Here is a 13869-nt window from a genome sequence, read left to right on the forward strand (position 1 = left end):
GTGGTGGTGGGGGTGGTGGTGTCATAAATTGGGAGATTGGGATTGACATATATACACTAATATGCCTAAAATGGATAACTAATAAGAACCTGCTGTATAAAAAAATAAATAAAATAAAATTCAAAAAACTAAATAATCCGTGAAAAACAATCATCTTTAAAAATGTATTATACATTATTCCCATCGAGGGTAATCCCCTTGCTAATTGTACAGACTCAAGATGCCCTAACGTGCATGGAGATATTTTTCCAGAAATTCTGGAAAACATCACATCATTATTTCCCCTAGTTCTTGAAATAAATAATGCTGCACATTGCAATTGTTTTGCAATTGTCATAATATCACTCTTTTTCTCTCTGCCAAAATAGTTCATGTGTATGTTAATATTATCAATAGTCAAGCTTTGGGATAGCTTCTGCACTTGTCACTTGTCTCATGATATTTACATAAAATCCAGCCTTATGGGGCATGATTCGGGGCTTGGGTTGGAGGCCACATGGCGGAAAATAAAAAAAAGTCTTTAAGGCTGTGATTACCTGTATTTGGGCCCAGGATTGTGTCTAGAAGAGCAGCAGAGGCCCTGCAAGCCACAGTGAATCGGTTTGGGGCACTGAGAAGGACAGCCCAAGAGTAGAGCCATCAGTTTTCATGCTCTTGACCAGCTTCACTGCTCCATATTCGAAGGATTTTCTTTGACTACATCCAAAAGAAGCAACAGTGAGGTGCATATGTGTGCCTTTGAAGAGTCTGAATGTTCAGAGAGGAAATGAAGGTCTAACCAGAGGTAGATCCAGCATTCTGAAGCCCAGGCTGCCCAGACAGCACACTGCAGAGGGCTGCAGCACTGAGGTGCCAAGACGCATTATTGGAAGGCTGGGTTGGGTGCAGGCAGGGTGAGGGTTGAATCTAGTGTCGGAGCAGAAAAGCTTGAAGAGAAGCTGGAAGGGACCCTACTGACAAAAAGCCGTGATCTCATCACATGGATGTTAATGATCCAGATGTCAGAGTATAGGTAGAAAGAGAAGAGGTCACTCAGAAGGTATGAGTGGAAAGAGGATAAATGACAGTGACCTGGAATGCATTAGTTTGGGTTTCCTACAACTGATCCTTGAATTCTCAGCAGTAGGACTTGGGGAAGGAGTCTGATACACTCAGCTAAAGACAAAACTGGCAGCTATGGAGGCCAGCAGAGTGGGGAGGGCTATGCTTCTGAAAGTCACTTTAATAGTTTGTGAACTGTGGAATCTGCTGGCGTGTAACATGCCCCTGTGTCAGGTTTTGTCACGTTCAGGGAACTCACCTTGACTAATGCAGCAGGATGGGGGCCACCAGAAACTGACCCTGCAAACCAGAGTCATTGAAGAAGCAGTTTAATGAACCCAGTCTCGAGTGCTGTGGCTGTCACACACCCCAGAATGCCTGACTTCCCTTACTCTGAGCTGTTTGCTAACATTGTTTACTAATTAATATTTTCTATCCCCTTAAAAGAATAAATAACCACCAGGATATTTTTATTGCATTAACTAAGAAAACAATACATTTGTTATAAAGAGCATAGCTTATATATATTCCATCAATTTACTTAAAGATTTATATAAATAAAAACATTTTAGGAGAATTGTGATGAGTATTTTCTAAAAATGTCTCAACTAATTATTGTTTTCTATTCACTTTGTTATAATTGGATAATTCAATTCATAGCTGTTAAGAATACTTAGAGATATTAAACATAATCATTTTCTTCCTTGATGTTTATTTCTTATTTATGTAGTTATTGTGCACTAGTATCCATATATGGCTGTCTATTTTTTATTCATCACAATCAGTTCATGATATGAGTTTTTGTTTCTATTTAATTTAACAAGCACTGAACATTTACCTCTATCATAGTACTCTGCTAGGAGCTGGAAAAGAAGATGTAGGCATTGCAGGCTTTCAAACAGAATGGTTTAGGGTATGCCTTGGTATCAAAACAAATTGCAATATCTCAGGGTTTAACACAGTAACAGGTTACTCTCTTTCATTTCAGAGTCCAGTGCCAGTCCTGGCAATTTTCCTTGGAGATAAGTCTTCCAGCACTTGTTGGGGTCTAGGATCTTTCCATTTCAAGATTTTGCCATCTTCTACATAAGGCTTCCAGGGTCCCTATGGAAGAAAAGAAAGCTGAAGGATTGCATAGGATGGATTTTAGGTGCAGACCTAGAGGCAACTTCATCACTTCTGCGGACAACCCATCGACTAGAAACTAATCACCTTTTCAAACACACGTTACTAACTTTAAGTTTACCAACCTCTTCCTCCAGTGCCTATCTCATTAGGCATGTGATCTGTCTTCCAAGTTATATAACAAGTGACAATTCTATGAAGAGTTTTCCATTGCATTAACAGGCATAGCCATCTTTCCAGCTTCTTGCATCACTTTTATGACCTCTCATTGCTAGGTTGCTATGTCAGCGGCATACACTTCACGTGTTTGTTACAGCAGCACCCATTTTCAAGGTACCCCTTTTTGTATTATTAAATATAGCTAAACTGTGATCTAGTAACAAATAAACCCTAGAGTTAGTTACAGAGGAAGAGGGAAGTTGAAGCTAGAAATGTCTGCAGGATCCAGATCATAGGGAAGTGAGAAAAAGATGTGATGTAGGGATCTTAATCTGACTGGGACACGAAACAAGAAGAAACAGAGTAACCCCTTTAGGAGATGACTGCTATCACCTGAGAAAGAATAGCAAGGCTCTAAACCAAGGGTTTGTGGAAGAAATAGGAAAAAAAAAAAGAAAGAAAGCATCTGAGAGGTGTCCTGAAGGAAGAACATCTGTCTTTGTAGAAAAGTAGTTAATCAAAGTCATAGGCAGAAGTCCTCATTCCAATTATTCAATTTACTACCTGTTTAATTTCCTTTACACTTTGTTGCCTCACTCTAAGGCTGATATGATCAAATCTGGCCAATAGATTTCTAGTTTATTTTGAAAATAAAATGTTATTAAATACATGAAAATTTTTTATAAACTATAAAATGTAATGAAAATATTTATTTATTAACTAAAAAGAAATAATAGAAAATGGCTCTAAAGCTTTGTGCCTGGGTAGCTATGAGAATGTTGCATTCCTAACAGAAATGGCAGGAGAAAGAGACAGGTGAGGCATGATGATACCCTGGCTTTGGCCATGATAAATTGGAGTTTTCATCCAGATCTTCAGGTGGATACATCCAGCAGCAGTGTATCTTAGTTGGGTTCCCCAGAAGAAGGCCCTAAGATGGTGAATTGTGTGCAAGTGATTTATGAGGAAGAATCTACTAAGGAAGTGCGGGAAACAATTCAGGAAAAGGGGAAAAGCCTTTCAAGGATGAGATTTCAGGCAGGGACCTGTGAAGGGTAACCTCAGGCTGACCCAGGAAAGTTCTGTAGTTAAGTCATGGCTTCGGGTTCATCCCACTTGAGGGTAGGAGGCTTTCATACTCCCATAACCCTAGCTGTCAGTTGTTGACTAAGGGTCTGGGAACACAAACTTCCAGGCACTTCCCATGCTTCGCCTGGGCTGGTAATTGGCTGTAGGAGCTAAGGGTAGAAATCTGGCTAGAGAAGAGTTATAGGTTTGGGCAGTTAGAACCAAAAAAATGGAGGCTAGAACCAACAAAAAACATCCAGTAGGATCTAAGGGAAGCTTTCAAAGAGTAGATTTAGATTTTAGGAGAAAGGGTGAAATGAGAAATCTATTTGTTTTGTTAGCATCCAATAAGCAATTAAAGTTAAGGGCTCTATATGTTAATGGGGTTTTTAAGTATCTCTGAGCTTTTAATTATTATCTTTCTTTCCAAATTTTTCCGTTTATAGATCCTAATGTTACTCCTCATCCTGTTTTCTTCTCTTGTCCTTGTAGGTCTGCAATGAAGAATTGGAACTGGGGAGATACTGGAGGAAAAGTATAAAATTGCAATTAGAAGATTCTAAAGATCTGAAGCACAGCATAGTGATTATAGTCAACAGTGCTGTGCTATATACTTCAAAGTTACTAAGAGACTAGAGTTTAAATGACCTCACCACAAAAAGAGAAATGATAACTATGTGAGGTGATAGAGATGTTAGCTATAAGGCTAAGGTGGTAAGCTTATTGCATTATATAAATGTATCAAATCAACACACTGTACACCTTAAACGTTATTTGCCAATTATATCTCAATAAAAAAATAATAAAACACACAACCAAAAACACTTTGACTTAGGCAAAGATATCTTCATTGCTTTACCAAACCTTTGGAAAGACCATTCACCATCTTCTCATTATTATGGGAGGCTCCACTAGCCCATGTTCTCTGAAACAACCTGTCTTCTCTATTAGTGAGATTCTAATCATGAAGTTGCATGTGCCTAACAGAGATGAAGCTTTTTTATTCCTTTGCTACTCCTCCTCCCTTCCCCTGCCGCTCTGAGGATATTATCATTTAATAAGAAATTTATTTCTGAAGGTGGAATTTTAGGTAATACCAAAAGGCTATTGAGTAAATTTTTAAACTTCTTATATTTTTAGTAGTTCTCAACATTTTACAGGATATCAGGATTGGAAGAGATTTAGCTTATCTCACCCCACACCGCACTTGATTTTTTTAATACATTTGATACTTTAACAGTTTACTTTTTAAGGGATGTTTTGTTGCTCCCCCAGAACTTAGTACCATAAAGCACTAAGTGAAGAATCTAGTGAATTTTGAGAATAAATGTGAGAATGATGAGAAAGAGGGTACAGGGCTGAGCATAAGGAAGTGAACCCAACTTTGCAGGAACTCTGGTTTCCTGCACAGACTTCTTAGGTGTGCCTTTCAGGTGTATCTTCTTCCACAGGCTGCTCTCAGAGCTCTCGAATGAGGTTAAAAACTTTTTTACCTCCCTGGGAAGTGAGGATTTATGTGCAGAATTTTACTTCTTAATTAATTTGGACCCCAGCAGCGTGGAGATGGTGAGACTTAATATCTATTAAGACTTGATATTAAGTTAATAGCAGGTGACAGTGACTTCATCAAAACCCCTGTGCAAAACATCAAGTAGATGGAAATCTCAGTTCTGGTACATTACTCAGCTGAGTATCATCAGACCTGCTTACAAGGGTCATAAAGATTATTTGTACATTAAAGAAGGGCCTGTCCATCAAGCTTAGTATGAAAGAGAAGCAGGAAAATTACCATCACATAAAACATAAAATATTGGTACATTTCCACTAATGAAACACGCAATACTTTGGGAAATTCTTACTGGCTATTTTTCATTGTTTCTTGAGACACACACACACACACATACTCACACACACACACACACCACATACATTCTTGCCACAAGAGTGAGTGAGGGAGAGCTAGAATAGATATCAAGATAATTTCCATATCCTACCTATCCACGGAAACCATCACAGGGAGAAGGGAGATGGAATCAAGGAGCACACCTTTGTGATTTAGACAACTGATAGGTAATTAGATGGCAAGGGTCACTTGATGAAATGCCAGCTTGGAAAGGCTAGGACAAATATAAAGTTACACCTGCTTTGGAAAATTAACCTCTTTGGGTTTTCTTTTTGTTTTTTGTTTTTTTTTTGGCCGTGCTGCTGTGGGATCCTAGTTCCTAGACCAGAAATTGAACCCCAGGCCACGACGGTGAAAGCACCAAGTCCTAACCACTGGACAACCAGGGAATTCCCTAATCTCTCTGTTTTATCAACATGTAAGGCCATCACATACAGGTCAGAGATCAATAAACAAAGCAATAACAGAAAATGTTTGAATACAGTTGTTACCAAACAGCAACATTTTCCTTCATATGAAGTTAAAGTACAAAATGGTTATTCAATTGTGTCCTAATACTGAGGAATCAGGGCAGTCACAGGACACCCATTTCATTTTGAATGCTGAGCAGTCGGTTAGTGAGGAGGCTGGACAATCTTCTACTCACTTGCTGAGGATGAAAGGCCTTCCGTTCAGCAATACTTCTGTACATTCTGAATAGGAAGCTCAGAAGTTCTGTGCAAGTAGTTTGCAACAGGAATATCTTTGTTTCTTACCTCTGTCCCTTGGTACCTTCTACAAGCCAAAAGGATGTTTCTGATCAATATGGTAATTAGATAGTTATTAAAAACAGTAATCATCTAGAAATTATTTGGTGCCATAAACATCCCATACAGAGAAAATATTTGAACATTTAAAAGTTGAACATTGTAATTGGCTTCATATGCAAGAAGCCAAAGGGGATATAAAGAATTTTTAAGTTCCTAAGAAAGCACTCACATTAAGAGCAAGTTGTCTTCTTGATCAGGTTGGGGGTTAGTGCCACACAGCCGTTAGATTCCCCTTGTGGCCAGTAGCAATGAACCAATTTCTATTAATGAAGAGCTCATGTTTATGGCTAATATAGAAGAAAATGTACTGAAGGGGGGAGCTCAGTCATTCACTGGAGATAGCTTAATTCTGGTAATTTCCAATTTCCAAGCTCGTTTTAATTTGTTATCAAAGTAATCACTCATTCCGCCTGGAGTCAGAAATAGCTTTTTGTCGTCTGTAGGCTGAAAGATTATTCAGATGGAACCCAATTTTTCAAAGCTCACCTGCTCAGCATCTGTGATATGCTTATAAGTTCCAAGAGGTGCGGTTTGCAACATCAGAGCCAGGCTGAAAAGAATTGAGTCTGCTTTACTGCAGCTTTCTGAGCCAGGGAGTATATTTCATGACTCCGAACACTGACTGAAACTGAAACTCACATACAAAAAGCAACTCATGATGGGGAACACAGATGCGAGAATGGAATATACACTGGACTTCATCTTCTGTGCCAACATGATCCTACAAACTTCCTTGTCCACCTTACCACAGGGAAAGTTTATCTGGATTTTGCTTCAAGCATGAGACTACTCTGTGGGATTGCCCTTGGTTTTTCTGGCCTTGCTTGATTGACTTAGCCACATTTATACAGCTTGGTAAGGTTACCGTGAGGATTAGAACCTTGATTTATAACCAGGGTTTCCTTTATATCTGGAGAAAAATGACAGTTGAGACAGTGATGGAGGGGTGAGAGGAGACAAGGAACAGTAGGTTATCAGGGCTGTGGTGGGAATTAAAGAGGAAGAGGGAAATGAGGGAGAGGACATACTTGTCTCAAAGACTTTCCTTCTCAAGTTTGTCATCTTTGTTGATCTTGTGGAAGTGTCAGTTTTTAAAAGCAAAGTAGAGGAGGAGGATCGTTAAAATAGATAAAGCTGATTGTCACTAAAACCACAACTTCAGGACATGTGCTCTGAATATACACAGAAACACAAACAATCCCAAACCACAGTTCCCTCATTGTCACTGAGTAGCTTCCAAGGATGATAATGAAGAATTGTCTCCTCTTTATTGCTTTGGCTGATGCTTGAGTCTGTGGCGCCAAGAATCTGGATCTCCCAGAGCCAGGCAGTGGAAAAACAGTACATTAGAATTAAATAATAGGATCTCTGGTGCCTGGATTGCAACGGAGGAAGGGTTAATGGAGCTGGGGCTTTGTACAGCAGGAGCCTCCATCTATAATCTCTTGTTTTTCTAGGCTGGGAGGAGAGGAAGGAGCCTTGGGGGAGAAGAACATAGAGTGCCCTAATCTTATGGTAAAAATAATATAATTCCTCTACCTGCTATCTCTCCCTACCAGGTTTCTGCTCCCTTTGCAGAACACTAGTAATGCCCATAATAGTCGGTAAAAATAAAAATTTCTGTTCCATTAAACATACTAAAAATATGTTGCATTGAATACAGTTGGTTTGGGAAAACTGTTTTTATCCCTCCTAAGCAATCACCCGTACTAACTGCAGCTGCCACAAGTGGCTGTGCAGGGGGTTGGGGCTCGCTCTGCACACGGTCAAGTTGACCATGCACAGGCAGTGTCCTGTGTAAACTGTGAGGCTCTCACACCAGACTGACCCCACACCAGTTCTAGGGTACAGAGTATGGTCAACCTGCTCTGAGAATGTAGGTGTGTTTACACTCTGGAGGTAAACGTGGTCTGCTTTTGTTTGCATTCTGAGAAGCTTGAACCACAGTGGAGTGTCTTAAGCCAGAGTAGGACTCTCACAGCACAGACTCTGAGGCATCAAGGTCAGTCTGTGCTGGCTTCCAATCTATGTGGCAAGAGAATTGGCTGTGCTTATTCACTTGAGTGTAGCAGGTGATGTGGGAACCTTTGTCTACCAACCATTTAAGGAATATTTCTTGTCTATCCACCACATGCAAAGGTCTGTCCTGGGGATGCTGCTTTGTTACTAAGCGTCTTCCAAGTGCCAGAACTTGCCCATGTGACCTCCTTCATGAGGTAATTATTATCTTTTCCTCCATTTTTACAGCAAGGAATCTGAGTCAGAAAAGATACTTGGCTAGAGCCATGTCCTTTAATAAATGATGTCTTTCTCATTGCATTTCTCACCCCACCTCCAGAAATGGCCCTTCAGTCATCATGGCAGTTCCACTTAACATATTCTTCTGCCTCTTTGCTTCGGGCCTGTGTACAATGTACTTTCTTTCCTCAGGACTCCTTTCTGCATGTTTCCTCTTCCCCTTGCCTTGACTGCAAGTCATTCTTCAAGAAACTGAGAAACTAGTAAGAAAACTTATTTCATTCAAGCTATTGCAGTAGGGAGAACACTCCAGACCTGAAGATCAATGTGTCTCAGCAGAGTCTTTTTCTTAGATTTTTCGAGAAAAGAGTGGACAAATTACATGTGGGGTAATTTTACAGTTGGGATTGTTTTTGAAAGTCCCAGTCAACTGAACAGGAAATATATCTAGCTAATTTCGGGAGGACAAGTTCTAATTTCAGTTACTAATTCATGAACAAAGGAATGGGAGTTGGAGGGTCTGTGTCTGGCTTTTCAGCAGGTTCAGGTAAAAGAGGCAAGGTCTGAGAGTGGCTTTGTCACAGGTAAAGAAGTGACTCATGTGCAGGTCTTACGGGAAGTTGTGGAAAAGAGTGAACTGGCCTGTCTTATCTAAGCCAGGGAAGCACTGTTCTCTGTGGTAAGCCACTTCCCAGAACACAAAAGGGTAGGGGGTATTTCTTAACCATTGCTGTTTTCATGACACATTGTCACATTTCAGGAATTGTCACCCCAAGCCCCAGTCTGGATTAGGGGCTTCCTCTCTTTATTCATAGAGGACCCTGGACCACTGTCTATCATCTCACTCATCATACTGTATTTTCTTATGTGTTTACTTGACTGACTTTCCAGTTAACTATCATCCTGAAGACAATGATTGTCTGGTATCCACACCTGACACCAGCTCAGAGCTTGGCCTACAGGAGGCGCTCACTTCAACATAAAATGGGGAGATACCGACTGGGCATAGGAGTTGTGTTCCAAAGTAAGGGGAAAGTTGGAACAAAGACACAGTGAATAAACCTGACTGGTTCAGAGGTGTCTGGTAAAAGATGAGCCCTGGACTCCATAGAGCCCACAGTTTCTATGAGGGCCTCTCCAATCCGTTCCTAAACTGGGCAGATGATGCCCTTCAACACACTTTGCAGTTTTTCCTGAAGCTCAGTCTTAAGTGATCCTGGGCTGTCACTTTCACCCTTTCCCCTGTGGCTGATTTTTCTGTGGTTCTGATGACACTGCTGTCAGAAAGTTTTTCCTGGCAGTTCAGCAAAGGGAAACGGAAAGTATTGTATTCCATCAGTATCACATGAGTCCCTTTTCTTCTCACTGCTTCCGCCTTACAAATATTTATAGATATCATTATGCCTCCCTTAGCTATCATTTATCCAAGCGGTAACAGCACTAGTCTTTCCATCTTGCCTCATAAATCAACCCCTCCAGCCCCTGTAATCATCTCCCTGCTCTTCTCTGAACTCTCCGGTGTCTGTTGATATCTTAATAAGGCACCCAAAGTGAAGGCTCCTCTCCACCCGGGTACCAAAGCAATTACCTGACTATCAGGGGTATGGCATATGCTAAAAAGACGCCTTGGCCTTGTGGATGTCATTGTGGAGCTAAGCTCATATCTCATGTGTGGCCATTTCTCCCCTCCACAATGTTTTCTGTACGATTGCTGCCTGTGTGCCCCTTCTCTCCCTACGTTCTTTCTAGACTATCAGGCTTAGGCAGGCTTTGCTCTCAGCCTCTCCCACTCTGCTTCAGGACTCTCTCTTCCAAATTTTATCTTTGCATTCTCTGGGCTTTTATGACAGCCTCTGAGGTCTTCATTATGGTGTTCTAGCTCAACCCCAGGCTTTTCCTCTCCCTGTCTCCTACCAAAGCATATCGACTGGGCTTTAAGTTTGGGCAGACCTATGTTTAAATACCAGGCCTAACACACTGACTCAGTGGGTGACTTTTGGCAAGTTGTTTAACTTCTCTGACTCTTAGTTATCTTGTCTGTAAAACAGGGATACAAATTATATCCAACTCATGGACTGTTGTGAGAATTAAAGGAAAAACATATATTAATAATATTCAGTTAATAGAAGTTGCTGTTAATGTCCTCTCTCTCCTTTTATCCTCCTTCTTTTCCAGGTCCTCCTGTTTCTCTTGCTTATTTCCATCTCAGGAGGGGATTTAGACCAGTGACATAAATCAAAGGGGAAGAAACATATTTGCCTCAATTACTTAGACATTTTAGGAAAAAAATGCCTTTAAAGGAGTTTTTCATCCATTCTTCCTTTCTTTGAGCATGTAGAGGTGCCCTGTGATGATGTAGAGTTGCAAGAAGAAATGCTGATTGTATTTATTATTTCCTCATTTTCATGATTCTTGCTCAAAGTAATCAGGAAGAGGGTGACAGAAAACAGAATACATATGCTCAATGAGGAATTAAGTGACATTCCTTCTGAAGCAGCCATGACACTGTCTAGGAAAATTAAGTAAGAAATAGAATATATTTGATGGTATTAAAGAACATTCAACTACATGAATTAAGGAAGGTTTTGTGAGAGGTATATCTATAGGTATATCAGAATCTAATTAGGAAAACAGAGCCACCACAAGGTTGTTCAAATGTAGAAATTTATTTTGGGCAACTAGTTAAAAAGATCTTGAAAAAACCCTAAAGCCAGATATTAGCTACTGTAGGAACATGCTATTACTCCAGGACTGGAGTGACCAAAAGGAATGGTGGTATTAATAGAGCCCAAGGGCCAAAACTACTTGGAAGGAATTGAAACTTTGAGATATTCAACCAAAAAGAAGGAGGCAGCAGTGTTTAAGATGCTTGGCATGGGGAGTGAGAAAGCATGCCCAAGGCCTCTCCCATTTTATTATTCTCCAATTTCCCACCACTGGCTGAACTTAACCAGAAATGGTTGACAAAAACTGTGATTCAGATCCTATGATACAAAGCAGAGAAGGGTAAGGGCAGGGAATGGATCTGAGAGCGAACAGGTGAGTCGATAGCACAGCAAGAATCATTAACACAATATCTATAATGGAAGTTGGTACAATGGCTAAAAAGTTTAGAGGTCTAGACTAATGACTAAAGGTATCTCCATCTCCATCTCCACCCCCATATCTACCTCTGTCTCACAGATTAAAAGAAATGTGCTCTCCCTTAAGAAAAAACAAGTCCTGCTTATTAGTCAGGGTCCAGTTAGGAGACAGAAACCATATAAATCCTTTTGAACAGAGTAGCTTTTTCCAGTTTTATTGAGATATAATTGACGTATAACATTGTATAAATTTAAGGTGTATGACATGATGATTTAATGTATGTATATATCGCTGACTGATTATCACAAGTTTAGTTAAAATCCATCAACTCACATAGTTACAATTCTTTTCCCCGTGATGAGAACTTTTAGAATCTACTTTCTTAACAACTCTCAAATGTACAATACAGTATTATTAAAGGGTAAACTTAGTGTGAATAATTGATATTAAATTAACTACTAAAAGGGCTAAGCAAGGGCCCTAGGGGGTAACAGAGGTAGCAATATAGAAAACAACTACACCCTAAGGTTGAAAAGAAAAATAAACAAGAAGGAACTCAGAAACTTAGACAAGGGCACTTGAAGCTAAGATCCAGTCCCGCAATGCCCAGTTGAAAGTAGCAGATGTCATGTGCAATGCCCAGCTCTAGTATCATTACGTAGGACAAAAAAGGTGTGTTTGAGACAAGAAGTAATAAATTAATAACTGGCACACCTGCCAAACTTAGTGATCTGGATTTTCATTGACTGAGTTCATGACTTTCCATTTTGCCATTTAGGCCAGAATGCTAGGAGTAAAATTCAGGGCAAACTCAAATCCATGTATTTGATTAAGGTTGAAACTACAGGCAGACCCAAGAGTAACTTTGGATATTCTATATGAATCTTGAAAGCCTCCACCAGGTATGATTCACTATACTAAAAGGCTGCTAAATATGGGGCCTGTCTTGATTGAATCAGAAAGAGGACATTCCTTTGTCTGTGGGCAGATTGCTCTAGTAGAAATGTAGGAAATTGTTTCCTTCTCCTCTTTGTTTATCTAAGTCAGATCCTTACTTTAAGTTTCAGTTGAAGTCCTATCCCCCTCCCTAATCTGACACCATCTTTTCATCAACACAACTCTTTTTTATGGTATTTTTTTCTTTTTTTTTTGTATCATTAATTTTGGAAAGCAAGCAACCAAACAAACAAAAACTAGTCCTGTGTGTGTGTGTGTGTGTGTGTGTGTGTGTGTGTGTGTGTGTGTGTTGTTTGGTTATGGTGGTGAGGTGGGTCTCATTTATAAACAAAATGAGAGCAGAGTTGGTGATGAGGACTGTAGGAACTAAACAGATAGGGCTGGAGATCAGGAAACCAACAGGAAGCAGACAGGAGAGTATGAGGCAAAAACTGAGCATTAGAGAAATATTCTTGTCCCCTATTCTGTCCCCAAATCCTTTGCATATTGAACTCAAGAGTGTGCATAGTGCCCCCCTTTGATTAGCAGTAACCTCCATTCAGGAAATTCTCTTTATTCCCAGCATCCCATGAAAACGCTAGTTCTCTCTGTTTGTCCTTGCTGAACGAGCATGAGAGATGGAAGATCTATCAGGGCATCTCTTCGCCATCTTTTCAGAGTTGCATTGTTCCCGGCATAATACAATCTCTTTCTTTGCCTTTTGTCCGTTCCAGTTCTTTATTTTGAGAATGGAAGCTGCCTGCGCTTAGTTGGACAGATTGTCCCTGACTAATAAATCTCAGCATCAGGACCTGCTTCTTTGTACTCACACAGAATTTTAGTCTTTATTTTTCTGAGACTGCTTATGCCAAAATGTACTTTCTCCAGTGCCGTTCATTATCTTTCCTATTTTGGTCTTTGCTCAGGAATATTCTTTGGAAGGGCAGATAGCAGTGATTGCCCCAGGCACTGTGTTACAGCACCCAGCACCGCTGTAACTTAGGGACGTAGTGTGTTTAAAAATGAAATAAAGGAAAACAAAGAACTCAGTTTATACACTCCTGCTTTTCCCTGGCTCTCCAATCCCTGTTGTAAAATGAATTGAAATGCCCTTTCCCCTTTTCCTCACTTCTTACCTCCCAAGATATTTTCAGAGTTACTATTATGTGACATTTATCCAGGAAGCAAAGGTAACAAACTCAACATTAAGCCTTGGGGAAACAGGGACTGTTACTTATTGAATACCTACTATTTGCCAGGAATTTTTACATGTTGACTCTATTTTCATAAAAACTGGGCCAAATAAGAATTATCTCCATTCTACAGAAGAAGCTCAGAAAGTAAAATGATTGGCCTGATCACAAAAACTGTAAGTGGATAAGCACATGGTCACTGTAGGAGGATAAGGGCTGGAGGGAACAGCATATTGCGAGAACACCCAGGAAGCAGATGGGCTCTGCATTCCTGAGTCCTTTCACCTTCATGGCTCTTCTTAGTGATCTTTTT

This window comes from Stenella coeruleoalba, assembly GCF_951394435.1.
Source record: "Stenella coeruleoalba genome assembly, chromosome: 14".
Taxonomy (NCBI): Eukaryota; Metazoa; Chordata; class Mammalia; order Artiodactyla; family Delphinidae; genus Stenella; species Stenella coeruleoalba.